Source organism: Capra hircus, chromosome 11 (genome assembly GCF_001704415.2).
Source record: "Capra hircus breed San Clemente chromosome 11, ASM170441v1, whole genome shotgun sequence".
Taxonomy (NCBI): Eukaryota; Metazoa; Chordata; class Mammalia; order Artiodactyla; family Bovidae; genus Capra; species Capra hircus.
The window spans coordinates 40,214,064-40,227,308 of record NC_030818.1 but is presented as its reverse complement, the minus strand read 5'-3'; the positions used below and the strand labels follow the sequence as shown (position 1 = coordinate 40,227,308).

The following is a 13,245-nucleotide window of genomic DNA, read 5'->3' as shown; positions in this document are numbered from 1 at the left end:
AACTATGAGTCAGTAAACATCTTCTCACTGTATATGCCTTCTGAATAGAAATTATGACTTAGTTTTTCTTCAGCTATAAGAACAATCATCAAAAGTTAACCTAGAACCTACAGATATGAATTAAAGACCATCAATAGAGCTGACAGTTTCCTATTCTTTTTCCACCTTCTTTTACTAAATTGTCTATTAAGAGGGAGAATAACTTCCTAAAGATTCAACTTGAAAGCTTTGAAACTGTTTAGCAGAATAAAGTACGTGATGATCTTATTTTTCTAAATTATAACAGGCCTTAGAGCTACATGCTGAAGACACAATGTTCAAAGAGGATCCCAAATGACATTTTAATGTTTGAAATATCAGTGTTCCTAATCTATAACACAATAAAGATTTGAAAACTGTTTTTTTTTTTTTTTAATAAAGAAGTAGCAAGATGTTGAAACCTGGAGAACTTGTATCTGAAAGCTCCATTTCTAAAGTATCAGGAAGATTCTTCTCATTGGAAAATTGCCGCTGGTATTCATGAAGTGCCTGCTTCTTTTTCCAACCAGAGCATAAAGAGTCCATGTTTTCACCCTCTGAAATGTGCCTGTAACTAGAACTAAGTGTGATTCTTCATATGAAGGCCTCAAGGCAGAGAAAGAATGGGTCTCCCAAACTTGAGTGATGGAGGGATTCAAATGAGAAAGTGAATAGAGTGTCAGACTCCAACACAGAAAAGATGAAGGAAAGAGAGTCAGACGGGAGAGTGCTTATTCAAGTCTAAATGTTTACTGCTTCATGGTCCATTAGGGCATCCTGGAAGGAGGCTCAGAGCAAAATAAACGAATACGATTCTAAACAAATAATGCCTTAATGCTGCAGGATGTTCACTTCTTTTTAAAATCTATTGTTATATGTTGAATGATATATTTATTATTAACAGTGAAAACATGACGCTCTTAGTCTTAGGGTTATTTCTACATTAATCCAAATTCAACTCTCTAGAAAAATTTCCTTTGTTTATAACCTTTGATCAGAACAACAAATAAAATCTCCCCAAAGGTAAGAAATTTGCCACAATGATCTGTCTCCTTGTATCCAAATGACACTTTAACTTTTGCCTTCTAAATATTCTCTGCTGTCTTTATTTCATTATAGACACAGGGGCAAAAATCATCTATAAAAGCTAATAAGACCCACAGCATTCCCACTGCAGCTCAATTGCTCTTCCATTCATCAATTATTTAGCACAGGCTCATGATTTTCTAGGCACTGTGCTAGGCACTGCATTGATAATGGTGAACAAGACACCCATTTCTTATCTCCAGTGTGCACAGACTAATGGGAGAGATTAGTGAAGTCAGATTGCAATAAGTGATTAGGAAGGGAAAGGTACACAGGTGTGTGAGAGCGTGCAGTGGGCACCAGTATGAGACTGCATCCAGGAAGAATTCTCTAAGGAAATGCTGTTGGGTATGTGATATGAAGGAGATATGGCTGTTAACTGGGGGTCTAATAGGGGGATAGGGTGGCAATTAGAAGCTTCCAGGAATAATATTAAGCAAAAAGGAGAAAATATTTGGTAAACTGGACAGAGCCAGCAAGCCTGAGCACACTGAGCTACAGGGAGAGAAGTCAAGATGCGGCTGGGGTGGAAGGCGCGATGTAGGCCATGAAAACCAGGTGGTGCATCAAGTGTTGGTCTTTGCTCCTGCAGTAGCAGGAAGCCCTTGAATGGTTACAAGAGGAGTGACTTCATGAAATTTGACTTTTCAAAATAGCACTTTGTCAAGCTATGGAGAATGAATACAGTCAGCAAAAACAAGACCAGGAGCTGACTGTGGCTCAGATCATGAGCTCCTTATTGCCAAATTCAGACTGAAATTGAAGAAAGTAGGGGAAAACACTAGACCATTCAGGTATGACCTAAATCAAATCCCTTATGATTATACAGTGGAAGTGAGAAATAGCTTTAAGGGACTACAGCTGATAGACAGAGTGCCTGATGAACCATGGACGGAGGTTCGTGACATTGTACAGCAGACAGGGATCAAGACCATCCACATGGAAAAGAAATGCAGAAAAGCAAAATGGCTGTCTGGGGAGGCCTTACAAATAGCTGTGAAAAGACAAGAAGCAAGAAGCAAAGGAGAAAAGGAAAGATATAAGCATCTGAATGCAGAGTTCCAAAGAATAGCAAGAAGAGATAAGAAAGCCTTCCTCAGTGATCAATGCAAAGAAATAGAGGAAACAACAGAATGGGAAAGATTAGAGATCTTTTCAAGAAAATTAGAGATACCAAGGGAACATTTCCATGCAAAGATGGGCTCGATAAAGGACAGAAATGGTAGGGAAAGTTATGACCAACCTAGATAGCATATTCAAAAGCAGAGACGTTACTTTGCCAACAAAGGTCCGTCTACTCAAGGCTATGGTTTTTCCTGTGGTCATGTATGGATGTGAAGGTTGGACTGTGAAGAAGGCTGAACACCGAAGAATTGATGCTTTTGAACTGTGGTGCTGGAGAAGACTCTTGAGAGTCCCTTGGACTTCAAGGAGATCCAACCAGTCCATTCTGAAGGAGATCAACCCTGGGATTTCTTTGGAAGGAATGATGCTGAGGCTGAAACTCCAGTACTTTGGCCACCTCATGGGAAGAGTTGACTCACTGGAAAAGACTGTGATGCTGGGAGGGATTGGGGGCAGGAGGAGAAGGGCACAACAGAGGATGAGATTGCTGGATGGCATCACCAACTTGATGGACGTGAGTTCGAGTGAACTCCGGGAGTTGGTGTTGGACAGGGAGGCCTGGCGTGCTGCAATTCATGGGGTCGCAAAGAGTTGGACACGACTGAGCGACTGAACTGAACTGAACTGAACTGAAGTGTCAGGCCAGGTTAACTAGTTAAAGGTTTATGGCAGTGGCCCTTCTATCCTGAATTCTGTATACTATTTGTAAACTTATGACTGTTATTGCCTGGAGATAAACATGTGTATATAAAGACCCAGAACAGCGAGGTTTCAAACTACTCCCACTTCTCCTAGAATATTAGAAAATGTGGCTGTACAGGTTTGAATTCCTCCACGGTGACAATTTGTACATGAGGGCAGTTGGCTGGAGCCATGAAGTGGTTGCCTTTCTCCTCTAAGATAAGGCACCTGCCCTCCAGTTTTTCAGAGCCCCTACCACCTGCATCACTCACCTGTCTTGTCCTATAGGCGTTTATATTTCTGGCCTAGTCAGTTCATTGGACAGAGCCTGAGTGATGCACTTAGATTTTAAAGTAAAATTTATAATTTAGAAAAGAATGCGATGGTGATAAGTACCTAGAACACTGTGTCTTCTGAACACAGTAAAATTAACTGACTAGCAAAATAATGAAACATATCTACATATAAAAGTTAATGAACTTGCTAATTGATTCCCTCAATAAATAATTTTAAAAAAACCCTTATTTTGACTAAACTAGAATTATCCCCAAACACTCAAAATTCAAAAAATTACAATGAGAATATGCAAATATATAGAGCTGCCACGTCAATCTCATGTCATTCTTTCTGAGTGACAAACTGAAGTTGAGACATGTCATAAAAACATAATGCTTTCTTTAACAATATTGCTAGCTTCCTCTACTTCTTTGGGGATAGGAAGTTACTGAAATGTCTTTAATATTGTGTCTTTTTTCCTTTATTACAATTTTACTTTTCCTAAGAGGAAACTAAAGTCTATACATTCTCATGAATATTAATACAATGTATTAAATACATTTAACATTTCCTTTCTGTAAATAGGGGTCATTATACCTCCTTGCCCTTTTGAAGGTGGGCACGATGCTGTGACTTGATATGTTACTTAGAGGCTGTAGTATTTGTAAGCCAGTTTGGGAGCCAGTGTGTGATTTCTCACAATCTTTCTTTTCCCTTCCATGCCTTCTGCATCTGCAGCCGTGAACCCCTTGTCTCATCTTGATAAGATGGCTTCAAGATAGAGTCTTTGCCAGGCTGGGTTCCCGGGTAATTCTTATTATGTTTATGCCCCTGAAATTAGGGCCTGCTTTTTTACCAACGCATTGCTCAGGTTCTCTCAATTAATACAAATGACTGCATTCAAAATGCTAACAAATATGGTAATTTATATTTTCCATATTTACGGATTGAAAAATCAGCATTCATAGCCTTTCATTTTACTCAGATAGGGCCTGTGTTGTAGGGGTCCCTAACCTCCAGGATCTAATGCCTGATGATCTGAGGTAAAGCTGATATAATAAAAATAGAAATAAAATGCATAATAAATTTAATGTGCTTAAATCATCCTGAAACCATTCCCCCACCACTGGTCCATGGAAAAATTGTCTTCTAAGAAATCGACCCCTGGTGCCACAAAGGCTGGGGACCTCTGTTGTATTGTAAAGTTTTCCTCTCATGTTTTCCATCATCAAACAATTGTGTTGAAATCAAACTGAATTTTCTCTCAGTGGCTTTTCTTAATATTATACCTAATCTGGCCAATGAATCTTTAATAATGATATTCACTCCCATATTATCAACTGACAGTTTCACAATGTCTTTGTCCATTACAAGTTTTTATATCTTAGATTTCTACTTCCTAGAATTTAGTTTTCACTTAGCTGGAGAATATTCTTGAGAATTGCACAGGGTGCATAGTTAGTAAAATATCTAAAGCTTCTTAATCCTTAAAATGTAATTTTGCCCTTACATTTGAATGGTAGTTTTCTTTCTTTCTTTTTTTCTTTTTTTCTTTTTTTAGTGCAGAAATTTGGTTTTGGCAATTTTCCCCTCAGGAGTTTCTGAGCAGTGTTGTTATTTTCCATATGTAACTGAGAAGACACCTGGAAGTCTGTGTTTTTTACTCCTTGCAAGTAGATTCCTTTTTTCCTACTGAATTTGTGATTTTTTTTCTTTACCAATAGTGTTGACAAATTTTTAAAGGACTTCATCTTTATGATTCTAGGATAATCAATAGGCTCTTTTCTAATTGACAAATTGTCTTTTCTAAGTTCACAGAAATGTGCTATCATTTCCTTGTATATTTATGATTCTGCTTGTAAAAAATTATTTTTGAGAAATGCTTTCTCTTACCAGTCTCTCATAAATTTATTTTTCTGTCCTGTATTTTGGGAATATCCCTACTGATATTCCAAATAACCTTTATTTTGCAAAACTAATAAACAATTTAGCCCCCAGTGTTGTTTATAAATTATGATACTAATATTTCTAATGTCCAAGAATTTGATAGCTTCTTTCTCACAGTAACCTTTAAAATTATTCTTTTGATAGAGGTGATATTCCTTTATGGTTTGGAGTCTTGAATTATGTGGGAAAATAAACTTTTTATTCCATGTGTATCTCGGTTTTCAGCACTATTAACTTTCACTATCAATTAGATTTCATCTACACTGGATCTTCCATAAGTTCATCAAATATGATGATAGTATTTTTTCTATCAGGTTGTCTTGTATGATTACTGATTCATTCCTATTTTTATATTTTGCTATCATCTCAATGGCTATTAGGAGTTGGTAGAGATAAATTCATATGTCTTCAGGTATTTTGATCTAATGTAGAAACTTCACATTTATAATATCTTCATATTCTAAAATTTTTTGGACATGCAGAGCTCTTATAATATGCATCATTTTCATACAAGCTGTCAAAGATTGTATTATGAGGTATTTAAGACTACAAGATGGTTTTGAGATATAAATTTCTTCAGATAACATTAGTGAAGTATATTCTGTGCAAGGGACAATGCTGAGACAAGACTTTCCATTTCTGCTCCTAATATTTTCTATCTCATTCGAGGCTATGAGATGTTCTTCTCCAAGTTGTATAGATTATATTCCTTACCCCATGACCCAGTCTTGGTAGATATGTTCTAAAATACTTTTTTGATAATCTTCTATCTCCATGCTTTATACTTTGCTGGGAGGTGGGGGTGGTGAAGGATCAGGTTAAAGTAACATTTACAATAATCCATGTAAGTAAGTAAGTATGATTGGCATCTTCTATGCCATGAGGAGGGGTCCGATGGGGGCTGGGCATGGTGGGCGAGGAGGGGGCCTCTTGGGCATTGGTGAGACAATAGCCAAGATCATCAAGGATGACATCGGTGTGCGGTTTGCAGACGTGGCTGGTTGCGAAGAAGCCAAGCTGGAGATCATGGAGTTTGTGAATTTCCTGAAGAACCCCAAACAGTACTAGGACCTTGGGGCCAAAATTCCAAGGGGAGCCCTGCTCACAGGTTCTCCCAGTACTGGCAAGACGCTTCTAGCCAAGGCAACCGCAGGGGAGGCTCGTGTGCCCTTCATCACCATGAACGGGTCTGAGTTCCTGGAGATGTTTGTTGGTGTTGGCCCAGCTCCGGTTGGTGACATGTTTGCAATGGCCCGGAAAAATGCTCCCTGTATCTTGTTTGTTGATGAGATTGATGCAATTGGCCAAAAGCGTGGCCACAGGCACTTTGGAAGCCAGAGTGAGCAGGAGAACACCCTGAACCAGCTGCTCCTGGAGATGGACAGATTCAACCCTACCACGAACGTCGTCGTGCTGTCCGGCACCAACCGCCCTGATGTCCTTGACCCAGCCCTGATGCCGCTGGGCTGCTTCGACCATGAGATTTACATTTGCCCCCGCGGACATCAAAGGCAGGTCGTCTATCTTCAGGGTCCACCTGCGTCCACTCAAGTTGGATGAGAGCCTCAGAAAGGATGCCCTGGCGAGGAAGCTTGCGGCTCTCACTCCAGGCTTCACAGGTGCTGAAATTTCTAATGTTTGCAAGGAAGCCGCCCTGATCGCCGCCCGCCACCCAAACCCCTCTGTCGGGGAGAAGCACCTCGAGCAGGCCATCGAGAGGGTCATTGGAGGCCTTGAGAAGAAGACAGGTCCTGCAGCCCGGCGAGAAGATGACGGTGGCCTACCATGAGGCTGACCATGCGGTGGTGGGCGGGTTCCTGGAATACACAGACCCCCTGCTCAAGGTGTCCATCGTCCCCCAGGGCAAGGGGCTTGGCTGTGCCCAGTGCCTGCCCAGGGAGCAGTACCTGTACACCTGGGAGCAGCTCTTTGACCCACGTGCGCCATGCTGGGCAGCCACGTGGCTGAGCAGCTGTTTTCGGGCGGGTCACCATGGGGGCCCAGGACCACCTGAGGAAGGTCACCCAGAGCGCCTATGCCCAGATCGTGCAGTTCGGGATGAGCGAGAAGCTGGGCCAGGTGAGGCGCTGGTGGAGAAGCCGTTCAGCAAGGCCAGGGCCCAGCTCATAGACGAGGAGGTGCAGCGGCTCATAGGCTCCGCGCATGCGCGCACCCTGGACCCGCTCACGCGCTGCCATGACCAGGTGGACAAGGTGGAAAGGCGGCTGCTGGAGAAAGGTGCTGGAGCTGGCCGACATTGTGGAGCTGCTCCGGCCACGGCTGTTCGCAGAGAAGATCACCTACGAGGAGCTCGTGGAGGGCACGGGCGGCCTGGAGGAGGACACGGCCCCTCCCGAGGGTCTGCAGGGCTGGAGTGGGGAGCCCGCTGCAGGAGAGCCGAGCCTAGGGCCTCTGCCTGGAGAGCAGCCTCCGTGACCCCCAGGAAGCAAATTAAACCACGTGTAACCCGAAGCAATGGCACCCCACTCCAGTACTCTTGCCTGGAAAATCCCACGGATGGAGGAGTCTGGTAGGCTGCAGTCTGCGGGGTCACTAAGAGTCGGACACGACTGAGCGACTTCACTTTCACTTTTCACTTTCATGCATTGGAGAAGGAAATGGCAACCCACTCCAGTGTTCTTGCCTGGAGAATCCCAGGGACGGGCAAGCCTGGTGGGCTGCCGTCTGTGGAGTTGCACAGAGTCGGACACGACTGAAGCGACTTAGCAGCAGTAGCAGTAGCAGCATGTAAGTATGAAACAGAGACAGAGCAGTTTCTTTCCTCCGTGAGATTCAGTCTACATATGCTGTCTTTTGTGCAGAAAATTAATGGCACTTTCAGTGGCATTGTCTTGTCCTTTCTTCCCCACTAGTGATGAAGAATTCACCCTTGCACACTGAGAATCACATGTCAAGTTCCAGCAAGTCCATGATTTTAATATGTATAGGTGGACCTGGAGATACTGAGACCAGGAAACTGAAGCTATAATCATGAGCATCATACTGCTATTCTGAACTCAATAGCACTACTAAAAAGACAAAAGATAGACCTCATATTTTTAACATGCTTACTTTAGAAACTTGTAAAAACTTTCCTCAAAAATGTAACTTAGCTTAAAAAAAACAATTATGGCATTTTGAAGATTCTGCTTAGTAGAATGGAAAAAACAGACCGCTAGACTGACCTTGAGGGCATTACATTAAGTAAGATAAGTCAGACAAAGAGAAAGACGAAAATACTGTATGATATCACTTATATGCAGACTGTAAAAAAAAAAAAAATAGAAAACTGAGCTTGTAGAAACAGAGAATAGAAAGGTGGTTGCCAGGGGCTATGATTAGGGAAACTGGGGAGATGTTGGTCAAAGGATATAAACTTGTAGGTGGAAGATGAATAAGTTCTGGAGATCTAAGGTACAGCATTGTGGTTATAGTTAACAACACTGTATCATAAACTTCAACATTTCCAAAGACTAGATCAGAAATCTCACCATTATGTGACATAATAAAGATAGTAGCTTAAGCTATGGTGATAATCATATTGTAATATATACATGTATGAAATCAACATATGGTACACCTTAAACATATGAGTACATAACTGCAAGGAGATCCAACCAGTCCATTCTGAAGGAGATCAGCCCTGGGATTTCTTTGGAAGGAATGATCTAAAGCTGAAACTCCAGTACTTTGGCCACCTCATGCGAAGAGTTGACTCATTGGAGAAGACTTTGATGCTGGGAGGGATTGGGGGCAGGAGAAGAAGGGGATAACAGAGGATGATATGGCTGGATGGCATCACTGACTCGATGGATGTGAGTCTGAGTGAACTCCGGGAGTTGGTGATGGACAGGGAGGCCTGGTGTGCTGCGATTCATGGGGTTGCAAAGAGTCAGACATGACTGAGCGACTGAACTGAACTGAATACATATATGTCAATTACATCTTTTAAAATGATATGCATTCATTAAACAAATTCTATTAAAAATGAAATAGCCTTGACTAGATAATTTAACCAGTCTAGACTTTAACTCCTTCATCTTTAAACTGAAGGGGTTAGGTTAAGTGACATATACCTCTCCATCTTGCAGCCAAGAGATTAAAAGATGCTTGCTCCTTGGAAGAAAAGCTATGACCAACCTAGACAGCATATTAAAAAGCAGAGACATTACTTTGCCAATACAGGTCCATCTAGTCATAGCTATGTTTTTTCCAGAAGTCATGTATGGATGTGAGAGCTGGACCATAAAGAAGGCTGAGTGCTGAAGAATTGATGCTTTTGAACTGTTGGAGAAGACTCTTGAGAGTCCCTTGGACTGCAAGGAGATCCAACCAGTCAATCCTAAAGGAAATCAGTCCTGAATATTCATTGGAAGGACTGACGTTGAAGCTGAAGTTCCAATACTTTGGCCACCTGATATGAAGAACTGACTCACTGGAAAAGACCCTGATGCTGGGAAAGATTGAAGGCAGGAGAAGGGGAAGATAGAGGATGAGACGGTTGGATGGCATCACCAACTTGATGAACATGAGCAAGCTCTGGGAATTGGTGATGGACAGGGAGGCCTGGCATGCCGCAGTCCATGGGGTCACAAAGAGTTGGACACGACTGAGCGACTGAACTGACTGACGTCTCCATCCATGCTAAACACCCTTTCCACTATTTAGAACTCATTGGAAATATAATGAATCACTAAAGATATCATATTAGTTACTTTCTTCAATAGTTCAAGATTTCTAGAAGATTTGGGTAAAAATATGTATAGCATAATTATTTCTACTCTGGTGTTGAAAATCTCAGTAATGTCTGGCCAGGAGAATGGAGATCCATGACTTGAAGCTCTTATATTAGTAAGGAGTAAACATAATATAACAGGAATACAAATAAAATCAAACAGATGAATTTCATTGAGAAACCATTGTGTTTTGAAGACTGAAACAAGTTTTGGTGTAATGAGATGGCATGAAGGTAGGATGGGAGAAGGTATTAGAAAATATAAAATGAAAAATCTTGCACGGAAAGAACTGAAATCATGTTATCTTATGTAAAGTTATCATCCTCATGATAATTAATATCTGTTCAGTCTCTCTGAAGAATCCTTTTACTTACAATTCAGATTATGGCAGTAATATTAGTCTACTATTTTTTTTTATAATGCACAAATAATAGAGTTTATAGTCGGAAGGCATTTTTTTCTCTACCTTTCTTTCTCCTTCTGCTCATCCTGGTCTGGTGGAAATGTCTTCCTCTCTTAGTGTGGCTGTCAACAAGTCACTCATATATCACTTTTTTACCTATAAATGAGGATCACATTTAACCTTCCTACATCACAGAGAGAGTGTGAAAGTAAATAAATGACTCTACATGAAAGATGAACTACAGGAACTACAATAACTTCCTTAAGATGTAAGAAAATATTTTTCAACACATAACTGCAGTTTTAATATTTTGCTCAAATGTAATAATAATTGCCATATTTCTTAGGATAGATTCAAAACAACTTCCTTTTCTTCATTGCTAGAACAACCCAGTACATTCTTGGATTAATGACTCAAAAAGAAGATGTCTTATCAATAGATACAATCCATATGTAGACACGGACAATGAGCCAAAGGGAGGTAAATCCATCATGAAGAAATGTGATAAACTCTCAAAATGAGCTTATAAGGAGAAAAATTGTTGCTTACAACCAAGACAAAAATAAGCACAGATTTCAACAAATACAGATAAGAGATAAAGCAAATTCTCTTTTCTTCCTTATAAGCAGGTCAAAATTAGCTTTAGAGGTGGTGAAATAAACATGTAATGCTCTTAGTTTGTTGATCATCCTCTTCATAAATTAAATATATATATATATATATTCCGCTCACTCCCCCTCTATACTTTTGAACCTAAGTTTTCTAAAATCTGAGAAGCTTGAATATAATTTACATGAAGTTGTCATGGTCTCACATTCTTCTGTCCTTGGGGAAAGTAACAGACTGAAGTGTTATAAGATCCAGCTTAATAGAACACAAAAATATGCCAGATGTGGAGAAACCTCTGAAGAGAAAGAAAAAGTGTACAAGAAGCTCAGGAGATGGTATAATTTAGGGCCCACATTATTGAAATATTTTAGAAGGGCCTGACTTGATTGTCAATGCTAATGAAAAGTTGTATCACATCACCAACAGAGAGGACCGTACGGAACAAGAGTGCGAACAATGGAACAGGAGCCCAGCTCATGCGATAGAGGCATTTGTGTCTTCAGATATATTTGTTGTCTGCTCTGGTAGGATCCATGCCAAAGTAAAAGTTACTAAATAATTTACCTGTAAGAAGAACCCCAAAATTGTTCTCAGTACTCTTTGAGTGGCTCTGTAACCCAAGCAATGAGTAATTAACAAATAAAAGTATTTTCCCCTCCCAGTGGTCTACCATGTGTTAAATTTGTAAAAACCAGGAAAGGTCATCATTCACAAATTTGTGTGGTTGAAATGATTCCATGAGACATGTCCTAGGGTACCTATGTTATTGAGTATATGATATAAAATCAATATTATAATAATTTTTCATTATACATACATATGTATACAATTTTTTAAAACTTTGGTGTCCTTTGACAGCATATCACATAACCATTAATGTGTTTTGGAAGGGAATCATTCCATTGAGTTATGTTTTTGAGATTTCTTGATCCATTTCTGCCTGGTTCCTCAGAAAATCATGACATCTTTGACTTGGGTGATAGTTATTTACATATTATGGCCATCTGTTCTTGTTTATTTAATAAGTGCCAGTTTCCCGGCAGTGATGTAGTAAGTAGTTTTAGAAAGACAGTGATACACGCTAAATAATTGAAAATTTTACTTAAAAAACCCTGAAACTCTTTACTATGGTAACTTGTCCTTGTATCATTTTGTGTATCGGTGTTTGTCAGAGAAATATGATTAAATAAGACCAAGAAAAAACTTTTTGGCATGTTGATTGCCAAATATGAGGGCTGCTTCAAGAAGATTAGACATAATTTACAAATTTCCTCCCCCTCACAGATCAGAATAGCCAGGCTAGAGTAAATTAGAGGTGATGGAGTCTCTCAGGCATTCCCAGCTCCATCATACACAGGTGAATCATGCCATTGCTGTTCTTACTGTGGCAATTCTACAGAAGTTTCTACAGAATCCAGACTGTTCATACATTTGGTTGGATGAAAGTATTGATCTTTAATTTTAGAATATAGTTTAGAATTCTTTGGTTTTTTTTTTAATCAGAACTACCATAATTGTAATTGTTTGATGTTTTCCTGAATATGAATTCTGACTCTCAACATTTGGCCCATGAAACACCAATTAACTAACAATCAGAGTTCTCTTAATGGGGTAGAAACCAAATCAATAGATGCAATAACTTTTTTTCTGTTTCTTATGGGTCAATGATAACATGATGTAATTCCAAAGACTTTTTTTTAAACATACTCTTAGCTGTCATTCAGTAAACTATAAAGTTACTAAAATTTACACATTAGTCATACTTATTGAGCACTTGAATCAGAATTACATGAAGACATCTTTTGGTGCATCTTACGTGCAGTGCAGAAAATTCTCATTGTATGAGCACAGGCATAAAATGTTGGAGTTTCTGCAAACAGCAGAAAAAATAGTTTCCTTCATTTGTTCATGGCTTCTAGTAGCTATTTTTTTCTTTTGCAATTACTTAATAATAAAATATGAGCTGCCCCACTGGCTCAGTGGTAAAGAATCCTTCTGCAATGCGGGAGACATTGGAGACACAGGTTCAATCCCTGTGTCAGGAAGATCCCCTGGAGGAGGGCAGGGCAACTCACTCCAGTATTTTTGCCTGGAGAATCTCAGAGGCAGAGGAGTTTGGTGGGCTACAGTCCATGGGGTCACAAAGAGTGGGACATGACTGAAGAGACAGCATGCACACACACATGCAATTATAAAATATAGTTTTATTATAATTACTGTATTTTGGTGGGAGTTGTTTGGTTAACTCTAGAATCTGTAGGAATGCATATCTTAATTAATAATCTTTTGTAAATATATCTGGATTTTAAGATTGTATGTTTTGGAGTTCAGATATGCATAAATCATACCTCCCTGACAGGCAGA

The 13,245-nt window shown here is 39.9% G+C and overlaps 1 pseudogene; it reads left to right on the top strand.

The window, feature by feature from the left end:
* LOC102176970 lies at positions 5,992–7,569 on the top strand (annotated as a pseudogene).